The sequence below is a fragment of the Beta vulgaris genome, chromosome 8 (assembly GCF_026745355.1).
Source record: "Beta vulgaris subsp. vulgaris cultivar EL10 chromosome 8, EL10.2, whole genome shotgun sequence".
In the NCBI taxonomy this organism is placed as follows: domain Eukaryota; kingdom Viridiplantae; phylum Streptophyta; class Magnoliopsida; order Caryophyllales; family Amaranthaceae; genus Beta; species Beta vulgaris.
Window position 1 is genome coordinate 58,068,994 of NC_079209.1, and position 9,144 is coordinate 58,078,137.

Here is a 9,144-nt window from a genome sequence, read left to right on the forward strand (position 1 = left end):
TATTCATTGCTATAAATGGATTTTGTACTTCTTTTTCATCAACATTAATTTATAGGTAGTTAGAAAACAAAGAAAAAAAAAGCATCATGAAAAGCACGTGTGATTCACATGACTTTTGAGGGTAAGCAACATTAAGATATGTAATAGCTTTTTTTTTTCAGGGGAACGACATTAATTTAAGGCATATAGTTGGGTTAGTTGCAACTTCTTGTAATATGGCTTTCATATGTTCTGCTTTTTGGTGACGGTGACATAAATTTGTGGGAGTTATTATAGCTTAGAAGCCATGGAAATAAGATTCATGTTATTTTTTTATGTCCCAATTTGTGTGTAGTTACAGCTATGAGTTTTAATATGACAAAATATATGTAGTGGAATCTGCAGAAATACATGAGTTTATAATGTATTACAAGTAATTGCCAGCCCTAAGCCCCCAAATGTTCGTTGTTGTTTTTTGACTTGTTTGAAATATAACAAGGTTGATTATTGGTCTCTAATATTATTCAATTATTTCGCTTTTATGAGTAATCAACAAATAGCGGCCTTGATTAGGCTTAATTAAGCCAAAATTTATAGAAAAAATTGTTTGAGTAATTAACATACAATTGTTTAAGTAATTAACAAAGTGCATGTGTTGATACTATACAATACTATTAGCTTTAGTAATTGACAATTTGTTTACGTCCGTATTTGCTTCTCTTATTTAGAGGTTTGTGAAAAAATTAGAATTTTGAACTCATATTAAAGGATCTGACTAGTATACTAAGTATTGAAAATTAGATAGTACATGCATTGTTTAATAAAATTGATTGACTATAGAATGTGAAACAATCATGAAAATCCCATTTCAAAAAGCTAGTGAAACTAATTGTTTTGTGAGATTTAATCTGAAGACTAATTTTTATAGGAAAAATTAATTCTAAAAATCCAATCTGAAGTTAATCCTATTTATTGATTAAATAATCCCAACTTTTGGGGTAGCTTCTAAAAATAATCCGAATTTTTATTTTTCTTGTCATCACTAATCCTTTTTGGTCTATTATTGTAGGTAAGGAAAACAAGAATTTGTATTATACTAGTATAAAGTTTCGATTATTCTAAAATAATCCAAAGTTTGATTAAATTCAGTGATCCGGCCAAAAGTTAAATTATGAAAATCAAATTTTCATTTCTATAATGGATAAATATAATTTGGAAGACTACCTACCAAGTAGTACTTGGTCTAGTGATTTGGTTTGTATCTTACAATCTTGAGGTTGTGAGATCAAACCCTATTAGAGGCGCTTTGGAGATGCGGGTTATTTTTGAGTTTACTGGTACGGTTTAGCAAGTCACCGTTATAGTTCTACTAAGTATTTTAGTGGTATATTGTTTCACATGTCTCGTAAGTGCTTGTGTTCTAGTCTTCTAGATTGCCACTTTGCTCCATGTATTCGGCGGATCGGAAACGCTCTACTGTTGATGGGAATCATTTTAATACCAATATTTTTCTGTGTTTCAAGAGAGTTAAAAAGGATAGGAATTTTGTTTTATGTAACTCTATTATTCACATATATGTGTAATAAGTCATCCTCATCTTTTTCACTCGGAAATATTTTTCATAATAAGCCATCAAACCAAGTAAAGGAAGATTAATAATTCGTTGGCATTTTTCACTACAAAATATTTTCCATGAAAAAATCTATTTTCGACGGAGTGTTTTCTATCAAATTAAATGGATGCTAAGTTTAAGGGTCTTAAAAAAGAGTACCTGTCGTCTTCATTTTCACAATGATAACAAATATCTCATCTGCTCCTATTTAATTACAACACTTTAAATTTTATGTTTATCATTGCACAATTTATACTATTAATATTGTTAGTTATATTCTGATAAAAATTATAAAAAAATAGATATTAAAAAAGTATATATTGAGATAAATCCAACATCTTACATAACTATTTTATATTTTTTCATATATATAAAACACAAAAGTTAATTATATGAGTGACTGTAAATAATGTCAAAATCAAAAGTGTTGCAATTAAATTAGAGTGAAAGTTATGTAGTAGTATCCAAGTTTCATGGTATAACAAAAGCTTTTGATACTAATGCTTTTGAAGACACCATTTCTGCTTGGGCTTTTAAGTTTTGGGGGCCGGGCTAAAAGAGAGGAAATGAGTATATGCGTATTTTGACTCTATTGGGCCAGAAAACTTAAAGTTGCAAAATGGCAATTGATCCAAGAAATACAAGTCCAGCCCATTTGTTGCAGGCTTGTAGCAGGAATCCTTATCAAATTCACATCCTACTCAACCATCTATATATATATACATATAAAACAAAGTTCAATTGGCTTATGTGTCAAGCTAATGCTCATTTTGCCACATGTCATCACTATACTTATTCTTATTCTTTTAGTGCCACGTGTACAATGGATCAATTACAATCTTATAAATTTGGTAAGTTTAAATCAACAAATGGAATTGCTTTACAATCATATTATTTACGGCACAGTTGCTAACTAATAGTAAACAATATAAATATTGATAAAACTTACCATTTTACATTACCATTTGTGTAACTTACCAAAAAAATAAATGTTATTATATAAGATGTTCATGTAATCACACCCTAATATAAACTGATTTTCTTCCACTTCTTTCTTTACACGAATAATAAAAAAAATTCAAATGAATCTCAAATAAAAAAAATAAAACTACCATGTTAGCATAAAAACAAAATGGCGTTACCGTAAACAAAAACAAAAAAGATGAAGTTTACTACAAAAATTTTAAATTCATAAAACCCTAAATATTTAACAGTGGAACAAACTTATATTGTCTATTTATTTTTTACTAACTTTAAAATTATTGTGTCACTCACCGGTAGAAATCATCCTTATTTCAATAATCTTAATTCTAAATTTTTTTATTTGATGGGTAATTTTTAAATTCCTAAAAACCTTAGATATTTAACAATGGAACAAACTTATATTGTCTATTTATTTTTTACTAACTTTAAAATTATTGTGTCACTCACCGGTAGAAATCATCCTTATTTCAATAATCTTAATTCTAAATTTTTTAATTTGATGGGTAATTTTTAAATTCCTAATTGACAGTTATACTACGAATATATTGAATTAATTTTCACTAACTGTTAAAACTTAGAATCTTAATTTTTTCAATAAATTTCTCACTCACTAACTGTAATAAATTACAAAATTTTCAATACATTGGCATATTGACTATTTCATTCCAACCTTAGCTTATATTATTGATTTTTCTCACTCACTATTATCAATTTTAAGAATTATATGACTCATTTTAGTATTATAATTATATGATATATATATATATATATGCTAAAAACTACATGGAAACATAAAATCAGTTCAATTTCATCATAATTAGTCAAAATGATTTTTTTTTAAATGAATTTACCAAATAATTTCAACCTATATTGACCCATTTAGAAAATTTCTTCAAACTCCATATCAATCCAACTCCATATATTCCCCTCAAAAAAAAAAAAATCCAACTCCATATATTTGCGGTTTTGCATGCGGTCTTTAAATCTTCTTCACTTTGTAGATCGAATGATTCTACACCTTGGTTGTATCAAGAAATTATAGTAACCATGCTTCAAATGCAAAGAACATGGAGATCAAAGGCTTAATTTCTTCATAAAACCCACATGCATGAGTTTTATATTTGTTGTTGATGCAAAAATCGATGACTTGGAGTATAATTTTGATGGATAATTTGTAGTTTTAAAGTATAAAAAAAATGTAGCTAAGAGAGATTTGCTAAAAAAACGTAGATAAGTTGTATGCAATAATCGATAATAAGATAGGTTTGGTTGTAATAAGTTTTAGAATCATCTAGGCGTGGGTTGTAATAAGATAGAGATTGTATGTAGAGAGAGATTTAGAATCAATTTATGGAGAAGATGATGTATGTAGTTGTAATAAGAGAGATTGTATGATATTTTTATTAAGTTAGAACACATAGTGGACTTGGAGCATTATTTTATAACCAAGGGCCAAATTGTTTGAAGCATCATTATAGTAAAGTGGTATGCTCATTTATGGAGAATACAAAATTTGAGCCATTTTGATTGTGTCCAAATATAGAAAATATAACTTTTACAATCAAAGTTAATCTTTAAATAAACACTATTTTACTAGCTTCCATTTCACTCTTTTTCACTAAAGGAAAGAACTTACCACTTCAGATATTCAAATGTGTAAAAAAATTATATGGACTTGGGCCACACTAAAATCGTATGGATCTATGTTGATTCATGTTATTTATTTAAAAAAAGTCACTATATAAAAAAATAGATATAATATCTGAGTAAATATATATTGTAAAGTTTGATGACGTGGAAAAAAAAACTGCAAACTTTGCGCTAGCAGACATTGAAGCTAAGCTACAAAGTAATGGCAGCACATTACGTAAATTCAGCGAAATGCCATATCCTAATGATCTGATCATAGAAGACGGGCAAAACAAAATGATAATGGACGAGCTTTCCTATGACCGAGGGAAGTTAAAAGAGGAGTTCCAGCGACTGTTTCAAGGATTAACAACTGAGCAACGTGGAATTTACAATGAAATTATGTCAGCTGTATCACGAGGAAAAGGAGGGGTGTTCTTTGTATATGGATACGGAGGAACAGGTAAGACGTATCTTTGGAGATTGTTGTGTGCCTCATTAAGGCGTAAAGGAGATACCGTTTTGCCAGTCGCATCAAGCGGAATAGCTTCTTTATTGCTTCTGCGCGCGAGGAAGAACTACTCATTCTAGGTTTGGACTCCCGTTAATAAATGTTGCTGAGAACTCAACATGTGTTGGCATTAAGCCGCTCGGACTTAACCGGACTCCTTATGAAGACAAAGTTAATCATATGGGATGAAGCTCCCATGATGCATAAATACTGCTTTAAGCTCTAGATAGGAGTTTAAAGAATGTTATGCAGTTTGTGAATCCTGCAAATCTAAGATATCACATTTGGTGGCAAGGTTGTAGTTTTTACTGGTGATTTAAGAAAAATATTACCCGTGGTGCCTAAAGGAAGCAGACAAGACATTGTCTTCTCAGCAATAAATAGTTCTTACTTATGGGACTTTTGCCGAGTACTTAGGCTGACAAAGAACATGCGCCTCACAAAGGTTCAAGTAATTAAAATGTTGATGAAATTTAAGAATTTTCATAATGGATACTCAATGTTGGAGATGGCTAAGTTGGAGGGCCAAATGATGGTGAGGCCGATATTGAAATACCCCATGAAATGTTGGTAGATGGGGGACATGACCCTATTGCGACAATAGTAGAAAGCACATATCCTGGCATAGCGGATCACATTTGGGAACCAAGTTATTTTCAAGAAAGAGCTATTCTTGCTCCAACCAATGAAATTGCTGAGACGGTTAGCGATCACGTGTTATCTCGATTGCCAGGTGAAGAAAGAACTTACTTGAGTTCAGATGCAATTTCAGTGGAGGAAGGAAATTTTGGAATTCATGAGATGTATTCAACATAGTTCCTAAATACAATTAAATGCGGAGGATTACCAAACCATAGTATATGACTGAAGGTTGGAGCACCAGTGATGCTCCTAAGGAATATTGATCAAAGTTATGGGCTATGTAATGACACAAGATTAGTCGTTAAGCATTTAGGCGATCGCATTATAGAGGTTATTGTGGTATCTGGTAGTAATTTGGGCAATAACGTCTTCATTCCACGAATGACGCTGACTTCGTCAGACTCAACAAAATTTCCCACCAAGTTCCAACGGAGACAATTCCCTTTGGTTGTGTGCTTAATGACAATCAATAAAAGTCAAGGACAATCACTTTCGCATGTTGGCCTATATCTTTCTCGGTCTGTTTTCAGTTACAGACAATTTTATGTGGCCGTATCAAGAGTTACTAGCAAGAAGGGTTTGAAAATTTTAATAGTTGATAAAGAACGTGGAACATCAAATGTTACCACGAACGTAGTGTACAAAGAAGTATTTCAGAATGTTGGTTATATACTCTTATTATTAATGTTACTCAATAATTAATTTTTATTTTCATCCACTTTGTTGACATGTATTTTTTTTACCTCAGATTTTCATGATTTATATTGCATGCGAACTTTAAGTGCTTCAAAATATATTGCAACAATATTTACAGATATTACATTTGATGTACACAATTATCTCAAAAAATAAACTTCCCGTGCATTTTTGCACGGGTTAAAAGCTAGTTTTTATATACACTTCAGGAATCATATGAATACGCTACAGACAGAATCTGTCTAGCTAACCTCCTCGTCACAAATTGCCAAAACTCCAATATACTTTAGAATTTCTTCCCTAGTATCACAACTAAGGGCCTGTTCTCCCCAGCTTATTTTCAGTTCAATTCAGTTCAGTTCAGATGAGTTCAGTTCAGTTCAGACTAGAGATGGCAGTGGATCTTGGACCCGCTCCAGATCCGCGGATCCAGATCCGTTTTTAAGGATCTGGATCGCAAAAAATTGGACCCATAGGATCCGGGTCGGATCCGGATCTACCCTTTAAAAAACGGATCCGGATCCGACCCGAAGATCCTTTTTTTTTTTTTTTAGAAAAAAAAAATCTGATTTAACTTAGTAATTACTAATGACAGTTAGCGAGAATAGTGACTTAAGCGTTAACCCATTACTCCCTAATACAGTAATATGCTTTTAAAGTTTTAACCCTAATACAATAAGTTTTCCTTGCCTCTTCTACGTTAACCAGTAAGTATTGATAGGCAACCACCTCTCTTCTACTCCACGCCTCCACGGCTCCACCTGATTGGACTTAGCCTCCTCCTCGCCGGCGGTTCACTTGCAGCCGAAGGTATAATATTACAGCCAACCTTACATAATTCAATTGCTTTTTGATCAGTGCAGATTTTATTATTGTGTGTGGGTTTATTTGTGGTGATTAAATTTCGAATTGCATTCAATTCTTTTAGTTATTCATTGTATTTTAATTTTTTTTTGGGGAGTATATATGGCGTTCTTGCTATTCCCGTTTCTTCTGTGGCTTCTGAAAGTGCATTTGATATGGGTGGAAGAGTAATTAGTTCTCACCGTTCCAGACTTCACTCTCAAACCGTGGAGGCATTGATGTGTTTGCAGAATTGGATGATTGATGATGTCAAAGGTATAACTACTTATCTAATTTAAGTTCACCTTTATTTTTTAAATTCTCATATGTTATAATTTAATTATTGTTTTGCTTAAACTTAGGTGCTATGGAAGGTACTTATGCTTGTTCCACCGTTACCGAAGATTTCGAAGAAGATGGAGACTTAGTTGACTTTATTGATATGGTAAGTGATTTTACTATATTTTCTTCGTACTTTAATAATATAAAAGTGTATACTTTTATATATTTTCACTATCTTTCTTTCTAAATTTTTTTAGGATGTTGATGATGTTGAAAGTGATAGTGATATGGAATACTACCATTAAGGTGTTGAAGACTTTGCATTAGATTTTCCTATGTTAGAACTAAAATTATTATTTATGTAGCACAAGATTTTCGGGATGTTTTAATTGATGTAATAGTTAGTTAAATTCCATTAGTTTTGACTCTTATTAATACTTTGATATTTGTTGATGTTAAATTTATTGTTGATGAATGTTTTAATAGTTATATTATATAGTAATAGAATTTTGGGCTATTGTACAAGTTTATTTCCCGAAAAACCAATGAGATTCGGATCCGGATCCATAGATCCGCGGATCCATAGGATCTGGATCTGGATCTTGTTTTTTAAGATCCGTACCAGATCCTACGGATCTGGGTCTCGGCTCATAAAACGGATCTGGATCTGGTACCATCAAGATCCGGTCCAGATCCGACCCGTTGCCATCCCTAGTTCAGACCAGTTCAGTTCATCTCTTGACAATACTTTTACTCTCACATATCACTATTCATTTCATTTCAGTTCAATTCAATTCAGTTCAGTTCAGTTCAGATCAGTTCAGTTCAGCTGCTTTATGCCAAAGAGAACATGCCCTAACTTCACACTTTCATCATTAAAGTAACTAAACTCACATTATACATATAAGTAATTAAGTATGATACTGATTTTGTTTTAAAGGCTTTATCACTTGAGAGATGTGAGGTTACTAACATATATTAGATTCGTCTTAATCCATATTGTCATACATTTCGGACGAGTAAATGACGTATTTAATGTCTTTATTTCTATGGACACTTTTAGGATACCTATGCTTTACGAGACTTATTCTATATAGTTGGTAATATATTTTTTTTTTCAAAAAACACCTTATTTGTGGAAGTATATATATTTTAAAATTCAAAACACACACCTTATATAAATTCCATTCATAAAGTCAAATTTTGGTTGTTGCCCCTTCTTCCTCACTCTTTGCACGTGGAAGTCAGCCAGTTACCCATATTTATAGTTTTTCTCGTATCGACGAATTAGAAGAGATGTCAACCGGCAACCGTATCTGGAAACAACGATAATACCTCCCAAGGAGAATCCCGAATTGGATCATTCCAAATTGACGGGTTAATGCGTAGGAATCATACAAATTTTATCTATGTATGTGAGTGTCTTCAACGTTGAGAATGTCATCACCCTTATAATGTTTCTCCATATGTACTCATAAATTTCCTTCAACCTTTTCATTTTCTGAAATAATATTATTTTTGAGTAATAAATGACAGAATCAAACATCAATCTATATATAATTAATGCTTATTTATTGATTACTCCCTCTGTTTCAAAATATAAGACATTCACGGTTTACGAAAATTTGCTTTGACCACAAGTATCTCTCAAATACGATAAATAAAAATTATACCGTTGGATTCGTCATGAAAAATACTATAATAGCATTATTTTTTAAAATTTTTTATCAACATAAATTGAGAGTAATTAACGGTCAAAGTTCGACCTCGAACATCGTGCGTGCCTTATATTGCGAAATGGAGGGAGTAATATTTTCATTTTCAACTTCTTTTTACAATGTAACGATTGTACTATGTTTTAACGTTATTTTTTATTTTATTTTACAACTCGAAGTATTAATTAACGATTATCCTTGACCATTTGATAAAACACATCCAAATAAAATTCCAATCAACTTACATGTAG